This window comes from Ochotona princeps, chromosome 20 (genome assembly GCF_030435755.1).
Source record: "Ochotona princeps isolate mOchPri1 chromosome 20, mOchPri1.hap1, whole genome shotgun sequence".
Classification (NCBI taxonomy): domain Eukaryota; kingdom Metazoa; phylum Chordata; class Mammalia; order Lagomorpha; family Ochotonidae; genus Ochotona; species Ochotona princeps.
The window spans coordinates 38743850-38768462 of NC_080851.1; the positions used below are offsets into that span (position 1 = coordinate 38743850).

At 42.4% G+C, this 24613-nt stretch overlaps 1 long non-coding RNA gene and 1 pseudogene across 1 annotated transcript; one reads left to right on the forward strand and one right to left on the reverse strand.

Moving 5' to 3' along the window:
• The first annotated feature begins 8672 nt into the window (after positions 1–8672).
• Positions 8673–24539, forward strand: LOC131482810 (uncharacterized). Its single transcript, XR_009247310.1, has 3 exons — positions 8673–8735; positions 11625–11681; positions 24412–24539. It is a non-coding gene; the product is annotated as an uncharacterized LOC131482810 (long non-coding RNA).
• Positions 20537–21322, reverse strand: LOC131482805 (large ribosomal subunit protein eL8-like; annotated as a pseudogene).
• Positions 24540–24613: the final 74 nt, after the last annotated feature.

The window sequence follows — 24613 nt, forward strand, 5'->3', positions numbered from 1 at the left end:
TCTAAGCTTTCCTTGTTCTCTATCTATCTATTCTAGTTTGTTTGTTTGTTTTGAGGGGTTTCTGGAGCGATCCTGATGGTCATTACAAGAGAGGATGGGGACCCAAAGTTGGAACCAGGCAAGGACCAGAGAAAGTTCCTCTCCCTGGTTCCTAAGGAAGTTTGCTGTTTTTCTGCTTATCCGGCCGGCTCAGGGTTCCTGGTTGTTGTTCCGATGAACTCGGATCCTGCAAGGCAGGATTTGGGCTTCTTCCATCCCATGTGGTAGATCCAAATGGGGGTGGGTGACCTCAGAGTTCTTGGCCTCCCAAGGCACTCCTGTTAATGATTTTTTAAACTAGATTTCTGGAGTATGAAAAATTATTTTGGAACAAACATTTAAAAATATATGCAGAAAACCAGTTGTGCAGCAATGGAAACTGTTTTTACTCAGCAATTCCATTGTGTTTGTGTTGTTGTTGTTGTTTCTATTTTAAACAGATATAGGTGAACATCTTCCAACTGCTGTTTCAGTCTAGTTTAGGAATCTAAGTATTGTCAGGCTCAGCATAAATTTGGAACTATTTTCCCCTTTCAATTTTTTACAATAATTCGAGAAAATTTTGTGTTAATTTGGTCAAATTTGGAAGTGAAGATACCTGGTGTTGACATTTGGTTTGAAGAGATTTTATTCCTGATTTATCGTTACTTACTCTTGGTTTTGTCAGGTGTTTGTGTCTTTCTGATTCAGTTTGGTATCCAGAAATTCAGCATTTCTAACAACTTGTTGTTTAGAATTACTGTTGGTCGTCCCTAGTGAGCCATTGCATTTCTTTTTTATTTTTTTTCCAGTCAAGATTAATTTTATCTTTATGGAAGGCAGAATTATAAAGAAAAGTGGTAGAGTCAGAAAGAGAGATGTCCATCGGCTTTATCCCTCTCCAAGTGACCACAATGGCTAACGCAGGACCAGGTTGAAGGCAGGAGTCAGTAGCTTCTTCCAGTTTTCCCACATCAGTACAGGGAATCAAGCACTTGGGCCTTCTGCATTCCCATGTGCACTAGCAGGGAGCTAGGTCAGAAGTAAAGCAGCCAGGCCTGGCGCAGTAGCCTAGTGGCGAAAATCCTTGCCTTGCATGTGCCAGGATTTCATATGGATGCCTGTTCTAAGCCAAGCAGACCCCATCCAGCACCCTGCTTATGGACTGAGAAAGCAATGGAGGACAGCCCAAAGCCGTGAGAGACCCACCCAGAAGATGTCATGGGCTCCTTGCCTCAAATCAGCTCAGCTCTGGCCATTGTGGCCACTTTGGGAGTGAATCAGCTGATGCAAGATCATCCTCTCTTTTTATATCTGACTTTCCAGTAAAAGTAAATAAATCTTTTTTTTTTAAAGATTTTTTTTTATTATTATTACAAAGTCAGATATACAGAGAGGAGGAGAGACAGAGGAAGATCTTCCGTCCGGTGATTCACTCCCCAAGTGAGCCGCAACGGGCCGGTGCGCGCCAATCCAATGCCGGGAACCAGGAACCTCTTCCGGGTCTCCCACGTGGGTGCAGGGTCCCAAAGCTTTGGGCCGTCCTAGACTGCTTTCCCAGGCCACAAGCAGGGAGCTGGATGGGAAGTGGAGCTGCTGGGATTAGAACCAGCACTCATATGGGATCCCGGGGCGTTCAAGGCGAGGACTTTAGCTGCTAGGCCACTGTGTCGGGCCCAAGTAAATAAATCTTTATCAAAAGAGAGAGAGAGAAAGAGATACAGCAGCCAGGACTTGAGGTGGCATCTACATGGGAAGTTCATATCACAAGCAGTGGTGGAACCCACTTTGTCCCAGACAGCCCTGATCCACTGTACTTCTGTGACAGCAGTGTTCATATGTCCCTCTTCTTTTTGATGTTATGTACTTGAGCCCACTTTTTTTAATCTAACAAGATTTAGTAATTTTGATTTCTTTTAAGCAAAATAAATGTTTATTTTATCTTGTATTGCTTGGTATAGTTTTTCTTCATTTCATCACTAATTTTTTTTGAGTTTGCTTTTACTACTCCCAGACTTGGCTTCTTATTTTCCTATGACTTGCAGAGTCTTACTTTCTGTGACTTAGGTTGCTTATTTGATATTTTTGCTGTTGTTGTTGTTTAGGTGTTGGCCATCTTAAGTGAAAACGTTTGATTTCTATATTTCTCCGATGATGGTCGGTTCTTTCGCAATGGCAATAGGAAGTATAGTTTAAAATAAGAGTGTGTTTTGGTTGCCATAAAATCATATTATCAAATATGTGTCTTGATTTACAGTTCATTTCTTATAGTTCTTATTAAAATTTAATTTTGATGATGTTTACACAGTTGAGAAGGGTGCATGCACATGTGGGCATTGATTAAGCTGGAAGGGTCGTGAATTAGGGGAACAAGATGAGACCATTGTTTTCAAATTTCCTTTGTCCTGTGTTTAGGGGATGGGGAAAGAAGCAGAGCAATAATTCCCAGAATCCCCAACACCCCCGAACGCTGGGAATGTCCATCTGATTTTCCAGGGTCCCCGAGGTAGAGCATTCTCCGAGGTTTCTGTTCAGGTAGTTTCCGTAAAATATTCTTCCAAGGTCTGTTGGTTGACATAGTCCACATTATAGTCTCTGTTCACCCACATCTTTGCTGTCAATACTTGGCTGGTGTAGCTGTCCAATTTGTTCTGCCTTCCGAAATCTGCTGTGATAATAGATGTCCTCTGCAGGCCCCAATGGACTGCCATGTCCCCCATGTGCATCTGAGCATGCTGTCCACTGCTCCATCTTCAGCAGCTGAGGAGGCTCAGTTCTGACACGTGCACTCCAAGGTCAGAGCACAGATCTCACGTTTCTCCCCATGGTTGGAGTTCTGAGTACATCGGTTCAGTTGAAGGGATCCCTAATAAAAATTAATCTGAAGTGATCCCAGATTTTACTCTCGAGTGTGCTTGTCAGTACAGATCCAGCTCAGTCTGTCCACCCACATCAGCCTACGCACACACTGGTGGTTGCAGTTGCTGAATCAGTTTTGTGTCAAGTCCCATCTTTTATGCAAACCAATAGATGTTGTGAAGGACTCCAACCACACCCACCCCACAATCAGCCCTCACGTACACCAGTTGGGAACTGCATCCTAATCACAGTGACACCCAGTAACCCCTACTAGGCCTGCCCCCCCCCACCATGGTTCCTGTGTGTTGTTATGTGCAGCAGACTGCTCTGTGCTGCAGCCTGGGCCAGTGTGTCCTGTTCCCATTCCAAGTACCCATGAGTGACAGAGGGTACTGTGGTCACGTCTAGTTCAGTCCTTTACAACTCCCAGCTCTTGAGCAAATCAGTGGAAACTGCAGTTCCGCAAGGCATGCCCACATGTGCCCCACATCATCTGCCCCCAGACTTGGTTCTTTTGCATGTTTGTCTGTATCATGGCCCGGCCTACCATTATCTACCCCATTGATGAAACTCACTGACAGGCTATGTAATCTGTCCCAGCCATGGGAGTGCATGGGTTCCACAGCCTAGTCTTCTGAAGGCCAGTCTACCAGTGGGGTGGTGTTCTGGCCTGGTGCTCTGCCCACCCAGTAGAGTTTGAAGCTCCCATCATGTATGCTGGCCTGGAACCTTGCTTCTCCACCAACCCAAGATCCAAGCCCTCTCAAAGGTCTTCAAACCCAGTCCACCAACAGATCATGCCAGCATGCTAACCTAGGGCTCTCTCATCCTCTCCTCCACACCTCTTGGGAGCAAGCACATGAAAAAATCCCTGGGATTGCTGTACCTGACTGGGAATAATCTCCAAGCCCTTGAAGGCTCACACAGGTGCTATCCCCTGTCACTCTGCAAGCCTGCTTGTCCAGGCCCACACATGCCCACTTCCTTGGTGTCAGTTCAATGCTGGATTAGTGCCAGGCACCTAACTTATGGTTTTAATCATTGAAAATTGAAGAGCAAGATAATAATAGACTTGGTTTCTTTTGAGGTGTCTCTCCCTGGCCAACTTGCAGCCTCCATCTTTCTGTACCTCACATTGTGTTTTTTTCGTTCTGTGCATTCGTTTCTTTATTATTATTATTATTATTAATTATTGCATTATGTGACAGCTTCATAGGCTCTGGGAATCCCCCCCTCCCCACACCCCCTCCCCGCTTGTGGATTCCTCCACCTTGATGTAGTTCAGGGTCCCAAGGGTCATCCTCTACTGCTTTCCCAGGCCACAAGCTGAGAGCTAGAAGGGAAATGAAACAACTGGGACAATATCCACAACCCACATGGGATCCCGGCTCATGCAAGACGAGGAGTTTAGCGACTAGGATACCACACCAGATCCAGCTAATTACCTTCTTAAAAGTGTTGTCCTACTGTAGAGTCACATTGGTGGTCTACCTTTCATGATACAAAATATAGGGAGATGCATTTCTGTCCATAACAATTAGAAGAGATCCAGTGTTCTGCCTCAAAGACAATCACCAACTCTGAGGATGATCTGATTTTAAATTAGTGTTATGATTGCCCTTAGTTTCATGTCATTTATTTATGTATATTTGTTGTTGTTGTTGTTCTAAGATTCATTTATTTATTTTTTTACTGTAAAGTCAGAGTTACAGAGAGGAGAGCCAAAGAGAAAGATCTTTGATCTGCTGGTTCACTCCTCAAGTGGCAACAGTGGCTGGCACCAGGAGTCAGGAACTTCTTCCAGGCCTCGCATGTGGGTGTAGGGTTCTTAGGCTTTGGGCTGTCCTCTACTGCTTTCCTTGGCCACAAGCAGGGAGGTGGAGCACCTAGGATATGAACCAGTGCCCACTGGGATCCTGGCAAATGCAAGATGAGGACTCTAGCCACTAGGCTGTCCTGGCAGGACTGCTTAGTTTCATTTTAAATCTTATCTCTGCATATCCATTCATACATACAAAGAACACCTGTATATCCATATATATACCATTATGAAAATGAGTATCATATGCAGGTAATCATATGGCAAATGAAGTAGAAAGCATGATCAAAATGAACATATGTGCTATCCAGTATTTATAGTTTCTAAGATATAAACTGAAATTTGAGAACTTAAGGAATGCCACACATTACTGTCGTAATGAACAGTCAGCATGATGAATGTTTTCCTATGTTTGTTGACACTTTAAATCACAGTTTTTAGGAAGTAGCACTTGGGACTAAATGTAACATGGACTGATGGATGCATTTCCAAAAACATAAACCCAAAGCCACCGTCGCAGAATTTTAGCTAATGTTGCCTGTTTCCTTACATTATCTGCTAATCTAACGCAATGTTAAATCAAAGCTGGTATTATGCTCTTTGGTGAGCAATTATAATGGTCAAATTTTCTAATTTGTCATAGATTTCTCAACGTGCATTGATATTACCAGTTTATTGAACTAGGGGTAACATTTACAAGATATAAAATAAATATATTTTAGTTATAAAATTAACACAAAATATAGATTTAATATATTCAAAGCCTCCAAAATCACAAATGTGGTCATTAATGGAAGACATATCATTGAATTTAATCTTTTCTTAGCCAATATGTCCTACTTGTGTGGCAATCAGAGACGTAAATTCTTAGTATGCAGCACTCATGGGAGAGTCGAAAGGACAAAACGACCCTCCATTCACCAGTTCACTTCCAGCAGGATCCCATGGTCTCCAGTTCCAGGCTTGGCCAGGTCTAATCCAGGAGCAAGGAGTCCCATTTGGGTCTCCCATGTAGTATCAGGGGCCCGAGCCTTGGCATCATTCACTGCCATTTCAGGCGTCTTAGTAGAAAGTTGATCAGAAGAATGGCTGGAACAGAAACTGGTGCTCTGATAACAGGATGTCAGCATCACAACTCGGTTACTCAACCTGTTGTGTGTCAATGGCAACCCTGATTAAAATAAAAATTCCTATCGGGTTTCTCAAAATGGTGTCAGTGAGACAGCAAATGGAGACATTCAATATTTGATCAAGGCAGGGAGAGTCAGTGTTATTTGAACCTAGAACCGGTACTTTCCTCCCCCATCATGACCAGGTCATGTGGGAACTGCACTCCAGGCAATTACAGGTGAGAACACAGACCTCCACCTCCTGCTGACTGCCAGCAGATCTCTGCTTTTTCTGTCCTCAGTTGTCTGTTGCCAGAACCACGCTCTGGCTGAGTGGTGCTGAGAGGTATGGGCCCAGGGCCTGCAAGGGTGATGAGGCTCTTTATTGAGCATAAGGACACCTAGATCCCATCTTGACCACATGCAGTGTCCACTGTGGATGAATCTAGAAACGGCACATTTGCAGTGACTTTGGGCTGGAAGTATTAAAGGTATTAGGGAGAAATTCAGAGAGGATTGGGATTCTATTCTTTCTTTTCTGTATTTTTTTTTTAAATAGATTCTTTTAAAATGTACTTTTTTGAAAGGCAAAATTGCAGAGAAAGAAGTAGAGGCAGAGAAGAATCTTCCATTTGGTGAATCACTTCCTAAGTGTCCTCATTAGCTGAAGGTAGGCTGGTTCTGGTTAGGAGCTCGGAGCTTCTCTTAGTGCTCTGACATGAGTTCAGAGACCCAAGGACTTAAAGCATCCTTTGCTACTTTCCTAGCCATTAGCAGGAGGCTGGATTGTAAGTGGAGCAGCCAAACTCAAAGCAAGCACCCACATGGGATGCCAGCACTGAAGGTGGATGCTTAGCCCCAGCATGCTGATGCCATCTGTTTGGTATTTTTGCTTTAGAGGCAACAAATTAGAGCATGGAGATAGGGAATATTCTCAGAAGGTGGCTCACTACCCAAATTCTTGTTGCATGTTAGGATAGTTAAAATTGGGAGCTAATGAGGCAGAAGTGGCAGCAGAGCAAGTTTAGCAAGTGATTTGGATACGTATATTTACTTTCAGCTGCATGGCCTACCAGCTAAGGTCCTCGCCTTGAATGCGCCAGGATCCCATTTGGGCGTCGATTCTAATCCTGGCAGCTCCCTGCTTGTGGCCTGGGAAATAAGTCGAGGACGGCCCACGGCTTTGGGACCCTGCACCCACGTGGGAAATCTGGAAGAGGTTCCTGGTTCCCGGCTTTGGATCGGTATGCACCGGCCCGTTGCGGCTAACTGGGGAGTGAAACATCGGATGGAAGATCTTCCTATCTATCTCTCCTCCTCTTTGTATATCCAGGTTTCCAATAATAATAAATCTTAAAAAAAAAAGAATATTCTTAGTAGTAATAATGAATTAAAAAGACTAAACAAGATACATCCAAAAATCAACTTAAAATATGTAGTTTTAGATACACTTTATTTTTTGTAATCATTTTTACAAATATGATTTTTGTTTGAGAAGTAGATTGCAGGGAGGAGAGAGATGTTCCATCAGCTGGTTGATTCACTCCCAAGATGTCAGGGCTCTGCCATGCTTAGTCCAGCAACTGGAATTCATCTAAGTTTCCCAGGGGCTTCCTGGAACCCACCCACTGCATTCCAGGTCCACTAACAGGATACTGCATTGGAAGTGGTAAATAGCCAGTAGATATAATCAAGGCATTTGGGGATCAGATGTGTTGTATCCCAAGCAGCAGCCCAACCTCTTGTACCATGATGTTCACTCTTCCGTATCTGGTGGCTTTTCTCTGGCTGTTTCCATAGCACAGCTATTTAATGAGGTAAAGTAAAAACTCTTGTTAAACTGTTGCTGTCACATTTATGCATGTCCTATGGGCTAAGGCAAGTAAAATGGCAAAATCAAGTGTCATGGAAGGTTTAGGAACTTGGAAGTGTAATCAAAGTCTGAAGAACTTTCCTTTGGAACAATTGTGTGAAATCTGTATAGAATAAAAAAAAAATAAATAAAATTTAAAAAAAAAGAAAGGTGTATAGAATGTGCATGTATTCTATCCATTTTTCATATGTAGGCTTAGACAAAATTACTCTGATTGAAAGATGTGAACCTTCTATAGAGTTTTTAGTACTAACAGAAAGAAGTGTTCCATTGGAAGTCCTTACATGGAGTCCTACACAGCACATCTGTAGAAATAGAGAAATTCTTAATACCACCCAAGCATTTTTTTCTGTAGCATAAATTTTAGGGACAATATAATGCTTTTTCTGTGGTGTCTTGTAATTTGAATAATGGCTGTTGAAAAAATAAGTTAGGACTTGACAGTAAATTTATTGTTATTATTTTCGTTGGAAAGTCAGGTTTAAAGAGGATAGACAGAGAGAAAGCTTTTCCATCAGCTGGTTCACTCCGTTAGCCACAGTGAGTAGAGCTGAGATAACCTGATGCCCGGATCCAGGAGCTTCTTCCAAGTTCCATGTGGGTGCAGGGTCCCAAGGCAGTGGGCCCTCCTTGACTATTTTCCCAGGCCTAAGCAGGGTGCTGGAATGGAAATGCAGATGCCAGGATATGAATCAACACCCGTATGGGATCCCAGTATATGCAGGGTTAGGATTTTAGCTACCAGGCTATGGTGCCAGGCCCAGTAGCATTATTTAAAACTAAGTAGTAGTAGTTTGCACTAACCAAATGATAACTTGAGCATAACCACTGCCAGTCATGGACATTGTTGATTCTGTTCAATGGAAGCTGATGGCTTTTGTGTCTCCAGCCATTGTGTCTGCTTCTTGTCTTGACATTGCTGAGCACAGTAAGAACCATTAAGGAGACTGGGGACAAGCAAGACCAATTCCTGACTCCCTCTCTCCACCTTCTCTTGCAGGTGTAGCCCTGCAGCCCGCTCATGCTTCCCAGGCTGGAGAACACCAACACACCTTCAGTAAGTTGTCTGTTTACTTCTCAGCTTGCTTTACATTGTATGGTAGGATTTTATGATGGGTTTTACAGTGAAAAAGCAAGTATGAGAGAAAGAGGGTAGAATTTTCATAGCTAAGACATTGGAGCTGTAAAAGCTAGAAATTATTCCCTAAATTCCGCATACTTGGCTCCTCCTGCCTCCTCTTGTGCTACCGAAGTTAACAAACTTTGGGCTCTGGTAACTGTCTTCCTGCTTGAAATTGTGCTTGTGCCATGTGGCTCTCAATCTGATTGGAGGATGAGAGCTTAAATCTCCTGACTTTCCCCGTTCAGCGCAGTAGTTCCTGGAGTGTTGCGGGAGCAGCTGTCACCAAGCTATGGAAATACAGACTGCTCCTGACATCCTGCACTGGGGTCAGAGTGATCTCTCTAGCACCCTGCAGCAGGATTGGTGCAGCTCTGGCCATTGACACCACTTGGGGAGTGAATCAGTGCATGGAAGATCTTCCTCTCTGTCTCTCCTCTCCTCTTTATATCTAACTTTCCCACAAAAATAACGCATCCTTAAAAAAAAAAAAAAAAAAAAAAAACCCAGAAAAACTAAAGAAGAGTGCCAGATCAGGATTCAGGCAGCCTTAGCTGGATCAGGCATGGTGCTTGATTCAAATCAGACACTCAGGGTTGCGTTGATCACAAGCAGAAACTTTACCACTATGGTCATTACAAGCATTTTTAGAAGATTAAAAATAATTGAAAATCGATGGTGGTGATGATCAGAATGGAAACACGATGAGTTTAATTCGTAAATGTTTTGGTGAGTTCTTAGATGATTTTTTGGCATTGTACAATGATACAATGAATTATTTCACAAATTTCAAGTGTATTTTAATGTGTCAAACTTCACATCGGACCTAATTTTCTTCCATAGGCTATGTTACATATTTATACATTGACATGAATACACATGTAACAGTAAGGGGTGGTCACGCCTAAATGACCTGAATGACAATGATTGTTTCAGGTCCAAGAGTTTTGGGGGGAAGGTGATATCATGAGTTTTTCTTTTTAACACTGGGATTATAATATGAATGAATTTTTTTTAAAAATGGTCAGACACCAAAAGTACACAGAATATTCCTGGTAGTAGTCAGTGAAAAAGACTAACCTTTGGGGCTTGCATTGTGGTATAGTGTGTTAGACAGCTGTTGGCATACTGCACTCGCAGTTCCAGGGGGTAAGGGAAATCCCCAGTCCCATGGAATTTTATCGTAAAATCACAAATGAAAGTGGGGTGGGGGAGGGGAAGGAAGTAGAGTGCCCAAGTACCTGCAGAAATATCAGTTGTAGAAGTGTCTTTGTGAAGTTCTCTTAATTGAATTTGAAGTTTAATTCTGTATTACCAAGATGCTTCCACAAATCCAGGTAAAATATGTAGTTTTAGATACACTTTATTTTTTGTAATCATTTTTACAAATATGATTTTTGTTTGAGAAGTAGATTGCAGGGAGGAGAGAGATGTTCCATCAGCTGGTTGATTCACTCCCAAGATGTCAGGGCTCTGCCATGCTTAGTCCAGCAACTGGAATTCATCTAAGTTTCCCAGGGGCTTCCTGGAACCCGCCCACTGCATTCCAGGTCCACTAGCAGGATACTGCACTGAAAGTGGTAAATAGCCGGTAGATATAATCAAGGCATTTGGGGATCAGATGTGATGTATCCCAAGCAGCAGCCCAACCTCCTGTACCATGATGTTCACTCTTCCGTATCTGGTGGCTTTTCTCTGGCTGTTTCCATAGCACAGCTATTTAATGAGGTAAAGTAAAAACTCTTGTTAAACTGTTGCTGTCACATTTATGCATGTCCTATGGGCTAAGGCAAGTAAAATGGCAAAATCAAGTGTCATGGAAGGTTTAGGAACTTGGAAGTGTAATCAAAGTCTGAAGAACTTTCCTTTGGAACAATTGTGTGAAATCTGTATAGAATAAAAAAATAAATAAATAAAATTTAAAAAAAAAGAAAGGTGTATAGAATGTGCATGTATTCTATCCATTTTTCATATGTAGGCTTAGACAAAATTACTCTGATTGAAAGATGTGAACCTTCTATAGAGTTTTTAGTACTAACAGAAAGAAGTGTTCCATTGGAAGTCCTTACATGGAGTCCTACACAGCACATCTGTAGAAATAGAGAAATTCTTAATACCACCCAAGCATTTTTTTCTGTAGCATAAATTTTAGGGACAATATAATGCTTTTTCTGTGGTGTCTTGTAATTTGAATAATGGCTGTTGAAAAAATAAGTTAGGACTTGACAGTAAATTTATTGTTATTATTTTCGTTGGAAAGTCAGGTTTAAAGAGGATAGACAGAGAGAAAGCTTTTCCATCAGCTGGTTCACTCCGTTAGCCACAGTGAGTAGAGCTGAGATAACCTGATGGCTGGATCCAGGAGCTTCTTCCAAGTTCCATGCGGGTGCAGGGTCCCAAGGCAGTGGGCCTTCCTTGACTATTTTCCCAGGCCTAAGCAGGGTGCTGGAATGGAAATGCAGATGCCAGGATATGAATCAACACCCGTATGGGATCCCAGTATATGCAGGGTTAGGATTTTAGCTACCAGGCTATGGTGCCAGGCCCAGTACCATTATTTAAAACTAAGTAGTAGTAGTTTGCACTAACCAAATGATAACTTGAGCATAACCACTGCCAGTCATGGACATTGTTGATTCTGTTCAATGGGAGCTTCCCTGGCTCTTGTAATGCACTGTTGTTGCCCGGGGAGCCTGAGGGCTTTTGTGTCTCCAGCCATTGTGTCTGCTTCTTGTCTTGACATTGCTGAGCACAGTAAGAACCATTAAGGAGACTGGGGACAAGCAAGACCAATTCCTGACTCCCTCTCTCCACCTTCTCTTGCAGGTGTAGCCCTGCAGCCCGCTCATGCTTCCTAGGCTGGAGAACACCAACACACCTTCAGTAAGTTGTCTGTTTACTTCTCAGCTTGCTTTACATTGTATGGTAGGAATTTTATGATGGGTTTTACAGTGAAAAAGCAAGTATGAGAGAAAGAGGGTAGAATTTTCATAGCTAAGACATTGGAGCTGTAAACGCCATTTGAAACTTTCCCTGTTTTCTGATGTCATAACAAGGCATGATTCTTATTACCTGATTCAAATTGAAATGAAGTATCTGCTAATGATTGTACGATATCAAGTTTGAAATGGTATTTACTGATGTTACACATGATAAAATGAAACTTATTTCACTCAACATTTAGGAGTAGTAGGAGTTTCCAAATATATGAAAAATAATATTTATTAACTTTCCAGTTTTGCTTTATTGAAATAGCTGAAATAGTGTGATGCGTAATAGCATTTGGAGGCTGTGCTGTATTCATGGGCTGCTACTGGAATGTGTGGAGAGCTATATACACTACCTGTTTGTTTATTAAAGATTTCAATGAATCTATTTATTTGTTTAAAGACTGACTTGCACAAAGGGAAGGAGAGTGTCAGAGACAGACATGTGTGCTATCTGCTGATTGATTCACCAGTGGTCACAACGGTCGGTGCTGGAGCATGTCAGAGAATAACCAGGAGGTCCATCTGAGTTTCCCACTCAAGTGCTTGAGCCATTTTCCAGTGTTTCCAGTTCACGTTGACTTAGAGATTGATTGGAATTGAGGCAGGGGGCAGCTTAGCTGGCTGTGCCACAACGCCATTTCCTATTGCAGGGTGTTTTTGCTTGTTTTTGGTTTTTTAAGATTTTTTAATTTGAAAAGCAGAGCTTCTAAGAAAGAGAGATGGAGAAACATCTTCCATCTTCTGGTTCGCTCCTCAAATAACCAGAATGAGCAAAGGTGAGCAAGTCTGTAGCCATGAGTCAGGAGTAATATCCCCGTCTCCAACTTGCTTGAGCCAATGTCCATATGGGATGCCAGTGTCTTTACTTGCTAAAGCACAGGGATTGGCCCCTGTTGCATTCTCTTTGTTTTTTATTTGAAATGCAAAGTTGCAGAGAAAAGTTGAGAGAGTGAAAAAGAGATCTTCCATCTGTAACTTTACTCCCCAAATGGCTACAATGGTAAGAGCTATGTGTCAGCCTAAAGCTAGGAGACTCTTTTTGGTCTCCCACATGGGTACGAGTACAGGTGAACCATCGTGTCTTGCTTTCGTGAGGCAAGAGCAGGAACCAGCGTTGGAAGTGGAACACTCAGGACATGAACTGCACACATATGGGAAGCTTGGCCCACCTTGCCACAGTTCAGTTCAGACATACTAACATCTTTCAAGGTAAACTGAGACAGACCATGGAAACACTGACCTATTCCCTGCTTCTTCCAGGTGATACCTTGTACTGGTTCCTAAGTCTGTGAGAAGGTTCACAACATAGGCGGTTCTGTAGTGCCATTCCTAATATTAGTTTAATCATTTTGACCTTAGCTCAGTAATGCCTAATTTCAGTTCCTCTTTATGAACACTTTTTAATGAAATACATTGCAATGCAGATACAGTGGTATCTCATTGTGGCTGCATTCCCATTCACTTAATGATAAACCATGCTTGAGAATGTTCTCATGCTAATTAACCTGTTGGTTATCTTTGTAGAAATGTCTAGTCTTTGTCTTTGTCCATCTTGGAATCCATTTTTGTTGCTTTTGAGTCTCCTGCGAACAGGCTCTGAGACCAAGGAGGGGGTGAAGCGTCAGTGTTCTTTGGCTCCAGGAACCACTGGGGACATGTCCATTCACCAGAAAGTGAGCACAGGTCTTATGGACTAGGAAAAGAGAGAGCAGAGGAGCAGTCCCCAACAACCCTCCCCCCCAGCAATGACACTGTAATTGACTAGAAGGAATGTCTGTTTCTTTAGACCCTCCAATCATTTCACAGGGGAAGTTGTGAATGCACAGCTGGAAGCCATGCCTCAGGTCATTGGCAGGTAGGCTGTTAGTCACGCCCACCGGGTAGCATTCCAGTTGACAATTGTACTTATATTGTAATACACAGTTACGATTTAATTTGCAACTGATGCACAAATTAGAGATCATCCTGCAACTCTACCATCCATTGACCTTAATAGCTTTGACAACGTCCCAACTATGTTTAATGATGGCGAAGCAATTCCTAAAACCATTCTGCACTGAATGTGCTCTAATGTGTGAATAGGAGTGAAATCTTGATGACGACAAATTGACTTATAATGCCATTGTTAAGATACAATTTGTTAAATTTATTTTCTGATTTGTTTTGATTGGAATGTCAGATTGACAGAGAGCAGAGACAGAGAAAGAGCTTGTATGCACTGGTTCACCCCTCCAGTGGCGCAGAAGAGGAGCTGTCAGAGCTGAGCCAATTTGAAGCTATTGGCTAAGAGCTTCTTCCAGTTTTCCCACACTGATGCAGGGTCCTAAGGTATTGGAGTACCCTCTGTTGCTTTCCCAGGCAACAAATAGTGAGCTGGAAGGAAAGTTAACAGCCTGGATATGAACTAGCGCCCATATGGTATCCCAGCAAAGCAGGAGTCTTTTGGGTCTCCTTCAGCTACTAGGCTACCATGCCAGGCACTAAATTTATTTTAAAAAATCGTTTCCAACTTAATTCCATGTGACCAGAGAAGCTACCTAATGTTAATATTTTGGCTTTTAGATCTTGTAGTCTTCATGTGCATGTGCCTTAAGCTTTTTTTTTTTTAACATTTTATTATTATTGTTATTATTTTATAATACAGTTTCTTTTTTTTAATCTATTTTATTGTATTGTTGTTGACAATCTTTACATAGTTACAGTTAAAGGAAAAAGAAGAAAAAAAAGAAAAAAAAATTAAAAAAAAAAGGTTCAGGGGGATAGGGAAGTGGGCAATACTATTATGTCCATATTGTTTCAATCTTGTATCTGAGGTAAAGGGGGGATATTGAGGGAGAAGCCCCACCCGGTTTCCCTCCCACCCCAAGTCCCGGATGTGGGGCATGCTCTGAGATATGTGCTCAAGTGTGTTAATAGTTCTCCAGTTATGAATCGCTGCCAGTTTCACTCAATGAGGTCGTCCACTGTTTTATATGGTCCATCATAAAGTCTCCGTTTGCCCCATATTTCGCTGCCAACATATAGCTGAGATGAATGATTGATCTGCTCTGTCTTCTGTCTTTTCTTGGTTAGAGTTCTGAGTCCAGCAGTTCGATTGGGGAGATCTCCAAAGATACTTTGAGGTATTCCCAGATTAGTTTCTTGTATGTTCTAGCAAGCACAGGTCCCGGCACAGTCCATCACCCCGATCAGCTGGTGGTTGCAATTGCTGGGTTGGTTCTGTTTTCAGTCCCGAGTTGCACTGGAACCAATGGGTGTTGCAGTCCAGTCTGGTTCGGCCCTTACATCGACCAGTGGGAGCTGCAGACTAGTCGGGGCAACCCACAATAACCCCCTCCAGGCCCTCCCCCTACCCTGGTTTGCCAGTATGTGTAGCAGAAGACCAGTCTGTCCCCCATCCCATTTGGCTCTGGTACTTGTCAATGGGTATTAAAGCTTAGTTCTATCTAACCAACTCAACTATCCAGCCCTCACAGATGTTGTTGAGTACCTCTCTATCTAGCCATCCCATCCCCCTTCCTAGTTTTCATGCCCTCCCACGGGAATAGTGACCCAAGAAGGGGGAACCCACTTTTCCCTCCCAGGTCTCTCTGTCCCGGTTTATGTACTCTTTAGGTGGTCCTGTGATTTGACTTGACAGAATTAGTCCCCAGTGCCAGCTTCTACCAGCTGATGCTGCGGCCCTGATCTAGTCCATATGCAGCACACAGGTGTTGTAGCCTTGCTTAGTCGGGTCTGTCTCTATCCCAGCCCACGCTCTCCAGTGGGAGTAGCTGTCTGGCGAGGGAACCAGCCCCTTAATCCCCCCGCCAGCTCTGCCCCTCCCTTCCTTCCTGGATCTCACGTGTGCTGGATGGGTGCTGCATTCATATCCAGTACAGGCAACCACGCCCTGGCATTCCATAATGTGTACTGGTTTTGTCGCAACCAAACCCGGCTCATCCCACACTCTGTTCTGGTGATCGGATTTGCCAGTGGATGACATGAACTGATTCAGCCTGGTCTGCCCCTGACCCATGCCGAATGTATGCCAGTGGGAAACTTTCCATGGCCTATTCTGGGCTGTTTCCAATCATGCTTCTTGCTCTTACCTGCAGGGACTATCCTGCCAGAGGAATTGCCCAGGCTCCTCCATCAGAACCCCTCCCAATGCCAGATTTTGCACTTGCCGGGTGTCCTTGAGCCAACCCTACTCGGTTCACCTCCTGTCCTAGCAGGAACAGTGGCTTTTCCTGGCTGGCTTTCACCCCATTCTGGTTCATGTTGTTGGATGTTTCAGCTATAATACAGTTTCATATTCCCTTATCCCCTCCCCAGTTCCCTCCCCCCAAGTTCCTCTATATCATTACTAACATATAGTTCTTCATACTCAGTCATATGTCCATCATTGCGGGCATAGACAATGGCAGAGAGTCCAGAATCCTATTGTCAAGATACAGTAAACAGTTTCATTGTAAGTCCATCTTTGTCTGGAAGTAGAAATGCATACCACACTATATCCTCACATCTGGATGTTAGTCTCAATTTCACAGCTACTGTACATCCCCTAAAATGAAAAGTCATGTTTCAAAATCAACAATAGAAAGAAGTTTACAATGCCATGAAGTTAAATGACATGTTACTAGATATGACAGTTTCCGTTACACAGCTACTGTACATCCCCTTAAATGAAAAGTCGAGATACAAAATCAACAATAAAAAGAAAAATAGAAATTTGCAATGCCTGAAGTTAAATGACATGTTACTAGATATGACAGTCTCCATTACACGGCTACTATACATCCCCTTAAATGAAGAGCCACAAAACAAAATCATCATCTGGGAGAAAAAAGAAGTTAACAACATCAAGAAGTTAAATAACATGCTATTAAATGACTAATGTGTAGCTGAAGAAATGTAAATCAAGAACCTTCTTGAAGAAAATGATGCCACTGCATAATCTACGAGTCACTGAATGATTTAATCTGAAGGAAGTGTTTTGAAGAGAATGAAAACAACAGAAAACAACAAAACCCATGTGATATAGTTTCCGCTGATCTTTGTTGAAGTGTGTCTCTGTCAGACATTAAGCAAATGGGTTTTGTTTTTTAATCCAGTCTACTAATCTATGACGTTGATTGAGCTTAAGCCATTTACATTCAGAGTTTAATATACATGGGTGTTACGTTGGTCCTGTCATTTTAGGAATGGGTTGTTCATTGGTTTAGTCTTCTGTTGTCATTTTACTGGGATCTTCTTCGCGTTTGCCTTTGGTTTTGGTAGGTGCTATTCCTCTTCTCTGCCAAGAGAACATCTTGAAGTATCATTTGTCAGGCAGGTTTGGAAGAGGAAAATTCTTTTAGCTTTTCTTTACTGTGGAAGAATTTTATTTCATTTTCAAAGACAATAGAAAGCTTTGCTGGATATGTTATCCTAGGCAGACAATTTTTTTCTTTTAGAATCTGGAATATGTCAGTCCATTCTCTTCTTGCCTGTAGAGTTTCCTGTGAGAGATCTCCTGTGAGCTTAATTGGCATTTCTTTATATGTCAATTGATTTTTTTCACGTGCACATTTAAGGATCTTTTCTTTATGTTCGATTGAAGAGAGCTTGATTGTCATATGTCGTGGTGAAGATCACTTTTGATCAAGCCTGTTGGGAGTTCTGTGCCCCTCTTGGAACTTGTTTCCCAATTCTTTCTCCAGATGAGGGAAATTTTCCTTTATTATTTCATTAAATATATTTGCAAACTCAGCTTCTCTTTCTGTACCTTTTGGGACTCCCATAACTCTTAGATTTGGCCTCTTAATAGTGTCTTTCAATTCTTGAATACTTTTTTTGGCCTGATCCAGCTCTGCTTCCAGCTTTTTGTTTGCTTCCCCCTGGTGACAGGAAATACCTTCCAATTCTGAGATTCTTTCTTCTACTTTCTTCTATTTTCTTCATTCTATTTTGCAGACTCTCCACTGTACTCTTAATTTGCTCTACTGTGTTCTTAATTTCTGATATACCAGCCTTGATTTGCTTTATTGCTTCCTTAAATTCTTTGAACTCTTGCATGAGCTTCTCATTGTTGATCAGAATCTTTAAAATGAGTCTTATGGATTCTGTGTGCCCCATTTTCTCAATGCCTTCCTCAGTTAACTCTCAGATTGGCATAGGGTTTTGCTCCTTTGCAGGGGAGTCTTCCATAATATTCATTGTGCTTTTGTCTCTTCTTTTGCTCTTGGTCATTGCACTTCTGGTTAGCAGAGTCTTGAATTCCTTGGGGCAAGTTTCTAAGCTTTGTCACCCACAGGTCTACAATGCGATTTTAGTTATTGCAGTTGGTACACAACTTTTTTCTTGCAGCCACTTGTGCCACAACCCCCAGCGAGTTCCAGATCTGGTCCTTACGTCAGATTTCCACCATGGTCTCCACAGCCCCAGCTCTTGGCTCACCACTCTCCACCTCCTGTGATACCATGGTAAGGCTGCGCCATTGTCTCTGCAACCTTTCTCCCACTTCCGGATGGAACAGGTCCCAGGATTAGAAAGACACCAGATGTCCTATATAATTGGGTTGTTGGTGGCGCTGATCTTGCCGGAACCTGTTGGACTTTAGGTCTGGGTGCCACACGGACCTATTTTGACCCGTACGCTGCCAGAGTCAGTATTATTTTCTTGTGCGACCAGTGCAGTCACGGACCTCAGCAAGTTCTCGTGAGATCAGCACATTCGCAGTTCACTATTGTCCCCTGCAGTTCCAAAGCTATTGCCACAGTGCCCAAAATGGCGCCTGATATACAACCACTACAGTTGTTGATCTGCTGGCCGTCAGATCCGAGGGCTACCCAGACCTGTCTTGGGTGGAACCCGTAGAATGCCACGTCGTTGCAGTTCACTGAGACAAAAATGAGCTCACTCCCAGCTCAGCGCATGCTCAGTCCTCTCCCTCGCCCTTTCCTCCTTACACAAAATGGTGCCCAAGTCAGCTCTAAGGAGCTGACTGGGCTGTGAAATCCATTCTGTTCTCGCACTGCTCGTCTGAGATCAGCTGCTCTGTCTCTGTTCCTGGTCAAATCAAACAGACCAGCAGAACGGACAGTTCTTTGCCTGGGTTCACCACCCGAGCTCCCAGTGAAAGTCCCTTCCCAGCTGGTTGCTGGTGGAGTTCCGAATGCTGTTGGAGTTTAGATCGCCGTGCTGGAGTATCAGTCTCTGCAACACCACACCATTGTGTCCGCTGCTTTCCTGTGTCTGTCAGTCTCCAGGTACCCCTCTGCTGTTGTTCTGTTCCTTCCTATTTCCTGAAATATGTCCTCTCTTCTTCATCCTGATTAAATGTTTTTCCGTCCACATAAACGTGTCCTTACCCTATACCGCCATCTTGATTCTCCTTAAGCTTTTGTAAGGATTATGCAGGAAGAAGAAATAGAAAATTTGAAATCAAAGATCACACCCACTTTTTCCTAACCCTTGAACCTTTTCACCCTGATCATCTTTGTAAACATCACCAAAAATAAGAATGAAAAAATTCATATAAAAAGATTTATTTATTTATTTTTAAAAGATTTATTTATTTTTATTTATTTTTATTACAAAGTCTAGATATAGAGAGAGGAGAGACAGAGAGGAAGATCTTCCATCTGATGATTCACTCCCCAAGTGACCACCATGGTTGGTGCTGCGCCAATCCGAAGCCGGGAACCAGGAACCTCTTCTGGGCCTCCCATGTGGGTACAGGGTCCCAAATCTTTGGGCCATCCTCAACCACAAGCAGGGAGCTGGATGGGAAGTGGAGCTGCCGGGATTAGAACCGGTTCCCCTATGGGATCCCGGGGCTTTCAAGGCAAAGACTTTAGCCATTAGGCCATGCTGCCAGGCCCAGATTTATTTTTATTGGAAGGGCAAGCGTACAGAGAGACGGGGGATACAGAGAAAAAGATCTGCATTTGCTGATTCACTCCCAATGTAGCTGCAGTGGCTGGAGCTGAGCCTATCAGAAGTCAGAAGCCAGGAGCTTCTTCTGGGTTTTTCACATAGTTGCAGCATTCCAAGGCTTTGCAGGTTCCTCCACCACTTTCCCAGGCTACAGGCAGGGAGCTGTATAGGAAGTGGATTAGCTGAGACGTGAACTGGTGCCTCTATGGGATCCCAGTGCATACAAGGTGAAGACTCTTTCCATTAGGCTACTGTGCTGGGCCCACTTCTCCAACTTCTCTGTGATTTTCAAGTAAGAAATCTGTCAAAACCAGGAAGACAGACAATCCCCAAATTGGAAGAAATGTCATATTTCATTAGGAAATATGATTTTTTTTCCTAGAGAGATTGTGCTTGTAGTATATACTTCTTGGATGATTAGGAGTATAGCATTAGCTGGATTGGGGAGTATTTGGGTTTCAGTCTTAAAAATTTCCACGCAAATTTGCAATTACACTTATATCAGTCTACTTGCTAGCATTGCATATGTCACTAAATCTCCAGAGCTTTCATCAGAGTGTATCATGTTAATGGAGTCCTTTCCAGAAGCACAGTTTTTGATTCTCAACCAGATGAAATGAAATCTCATTCTAGTATTCACCCCTTTTGATCTTTAATTTCAGATTCTACATTGCACTTAAAAATTGGTCAAATATGACACAAGAAATTCCATGTGTTGTTCAAATTGACAGTTTTATCTTTCAATTTCCATGTGATCTTTGTTTTTTTTTGAGACAGGCTTTATTATTATTATTATTATTATTATTATTATTATTATTATTATGTACAAAGGGCCCGGCCACACTCTCATCCCAGCTTCATGGCCAGCACCTTGGCCTTGGCCTTCTGCAGCTTGGAGATGCAGGCCATGGACTTGGGCCTAGCACATTGCCTCCCCAGTGGCGGCAGATCTCGTTGTTGTTGGTCCAGATTGCTTGCAACAGCTTAGTAAGGGCACCCTTGTCCTCCGAGTTGACCTGCGTGAAGGCCACGGTGGTGTAGTCTTACCGTGGACCAGGCGGCCCAGGCGGGCCTTGGCCTTGGTGATGTAGTAGGGGATGCCCATCTTGCTACAGAGGGTGGGCAGGAAGACGAGCAGCTCAATGGGGTCCACGTCTCGTGCGATCACCACCAGCTGTGCCTTCTTGTTCTCCACCAGCGTGGTCACTGTGTTTACGCCTGTGTGCAGCACCAGAGGCTGCTTGGTCGACATGTCTCCCTTGCTGGCCACCTTCTTTTCTGCATGGGCCAGCAGCCACTGCTTGTTCTAATGCTCTGTATTTGGTCGGTATTTATAGGCCAGCTTGAGCAGCTGTGTGGCCGTCTGCCGGTCCAGTGCCTGCGTGAACTGATTGATGGCTGGAGGCACCTTGAGCTGCTTGTAGAGGATGGCTTGCTGCCACAGGCGGATGTAGCATGACCACTTGTTGAAGTGCGTGAGGTCCCTCTTGGGCTGGATGTCCTGTCTGATGCCAAAGTTCTTGGGCCTCTTCTTGAACAGCAGGTTCATCACCTTCTTGGCCTCCTGCTTTCTTCACCACAGCAGGGGGCCGGGGCCACCTTCTTGCCCTTGGCTTTCTTCCCTTTGGGCATCTTGGCAGCTGAGGGCAAGTCCATGTGATCTCAATGACCTCAAACTCCCCAGGATGGTAAATCAAGGACCAAAGGACCTCAGTAGATAGTTCTCAGTAAGAAAGTAGCCATGAAATAGCTCAACCCTATCAGAATACCTATTAATATTTCGAGGAAAGGTAACAAATGCTGGTGATGATGTAGAAAATGGGAACTTCCGTACAGTGTTGGTGGGATTATAAATTAATTCAGTAACTGTGGGAAATAGTATAAAACTTCTTAGATGATTAAAAATTAGCTTGGCATATGATTGAGCAATCTAACTGCTAGTTGTATGTTCTGAAAGTTATGAACATATGTGAGATACTGTAACCGTGTTGTTTATAGTAGCACTGTTCATAATACCCAAATATGGAATTAATCGAGTTGTCCATCATTAGATGACGAAAACATAGTATATATCTACAATATATAACATAATATTTATGTACACTATATAACAGTATATATGTACAACAGAGTGTTACTCAGCTGTGAAAAATAAAATTCTGTGGATTTCATCAAAATAGGTGTAGCTAGAGGGCAAGATGTTAATGAAATATCCTAAATGCAGATATACGGATATGACATTCTGTTACGCAGAATAGCTTGAAGAATCACAAGCAACACAAACAAAACAGGATGAAACTATGGTGTATATCAGTATTGATGCAAAGGGGATCTTATTTCTTGGATTTATGTCTTTGTCAAACAAATGATGAAGGACAATATGCTACTTTCATTTTAATGATCTGTGTTTGTAAACTGTATGATTCAAACATCTTTTCAATTCATAATATTTAGAGCCCTTACCTATTAAACTCTCATCATTTTACTTTTGTTTGAATCACTTTATGAAAAATTAAGTTCTTCAGTGCAATGTGAATTTAAAACATAAATAAGATGTTTAAAAATGTAACAGGAAAAAGTTGAATATACAAAAGAAGTATAATTCTGTTATAAAATTATGTATATTGGCTACATTAATTCTTTTCATGTTAAAATCAATAAATAAGTAACTAGAAAATAAAGACAAGAAAACCAGAGAAGTGGTTAATGTTAAAGGATTTGTAAAATGCATTTAAAAAAATAGGTTTGTTACAATGTGGCATTTGCCTTATATGTTTATTTTCTGTTCAACAGGCAGGCTGGGACTGCGTGATATTAGCTGCTACTTATAATAAGATAGTTCTTATTTTTTTTTTTTTAAAGATTTATTCATTTTATTACAGTCAGATATACACAGAGGAGGAGAGACAGAGAGGAAGATCTTCCGTCCGATGTTTCACTCCCCAAGTGAGCCGCAACGGGCCAGTGTGCGCCGATCCAAAGCCGGGAACCAGGTAACTCTTCCGGGTCTCCCACGTGGGTGCAGGGTCCCAAAGCCTTGGGTCGTACTCGACTGCTTTCCCAGGACACAAGCAGGGAGCTGGATGGGAAGTGGAGCTGCCGGGTTTAGAACTGGCGCCCATATGGGATCTCGGGGCTTTCAAGGCAAGGACTTTTAGCTGCTAGGCCATGCATCCGGGCCCTATACATATATTTTTAAATTATTGGATACATAATATATCAAGTTCTAATTGGAGCTGTAGGAAATATGTACTTATTTATGCAAAATCAGTTAAAAATATTTCTAATTATTCATTATTTCATGTTGGAATAAGACAATTGAATTGCATTATTGCTTAATATGACTTTCAAATATCAGGTTGTGTTGAAAAACACTCATAAATTATTCAAAGATTTCCTCATTCTGTACAATACTAAATATGTGTCTTTCTTATCTGACATATTATTTAGCTTTTGGATATATATATATGTCTACAGATTAGAGTGAATGCATAATTTTTTTTTAAGGATTTATTCATTTTATTACAGCCAATTATACACAGAGGAGGAGAGACAGAGAGGAAGATCTTCCGTCTGATGTTTCACTCCCCAAGTGAGCCGCAACGGGCCAGTGCGTGCTGATCCGATGCCAGGAACCTGGAACCTCTTCCAGGTCTCCCATGCGGGTGCAGTGTCCCAATGCATTGGGCCATCCTCAACTGCTTTCCCAGGCCGCAAGCAGGGAGCTGGATGGGAAGTGGAGCTGCTGGGACTAGAACTGGCACCCATATGGGATCCCAGGGCTTTCAAGGCGAGGACTTTAGCCGCTAGGCCACACCGCCGGGCCCGTAAACGCATAATTATTACAGAAACCAATTTGGTACAGAATAATAAGGGAGTTGTAACTTCAGAATTGCAAAAATAGTACAGAACAAGATATTTTATTTAGTTTTTACTCTATGTTGCTATACAGGTTGTAAATTAAGCTGCGTCTATAGAAGTTGCAAATCAAATACACACAGAAGAATTAGACTCAGTTTACTGTTACAGTTCCAGAGTTAGTATTTTGGCTCACTGTTTATGATTTTTTATTTTAATTTAGTTGAAGAGTGGAGTGGCAATAATGGGGACAAATTGAGAGTGATGTGTTCACATTAAAGTGTATTCTTTTTTTCATTTTTTTTTCAATTTCAATTTTATGGTACAATTATTACAGTCTGGAATCATTCCCCAAATACTTAACCCCCAGGGGGAGTGCAGGCTAGTACAACCACTATGGAAATCTCTAAGGAGAGTACTTAGAGAATAACCCTGCCATATGACCATATGACCCAGCTATCCTGTTCCTAGGAATATACCCAAAGGAAATGAAAACTACATATGAGAAGGGGATCTGTAATCCTATAGTTACAGCAGTGCAATGTACAGTAGTAGACATGGAAACAATCCAGATGACTTTCTAGAAAGGATTGATTGAAGGTGCATTCTAGCAGTGCCTTCAACAGTTCGTTAGAATCTGAATGTTTAGAGAAAACAACCTTTAAGAGGATAAGGAATGTTCCATTGAAGTATTGGAATTGCAAAAGTAATGCAGGACAAGATGTTTTCATTTTGTTACTCTACGATGCTGTGTTGATTGTAATTTAAGTTGTATCCATCAGAGTTGCAAATTGACGAGACATAATGCTGTGTCAGCATTTCTATGTAGTGATCCAGAGCTGAGGAGACATGTGCTATTACAGGTGTTGGTGTCATTTGAAGATGTGGCTGTGGATTTTACTCAGGAGGAATGGCAGAATATGGATGATACTCAGCGGACCCTGTACAGAGAGGTGATGCTTGAGACCTATAACAATCTGCTGTCTGTGGGTGAGTGAAATTCTATCCTGCCCAAGCAGAATACTTCTGTATAGATGACAAATGAAAGAAGAGTGCCTCAAGTTT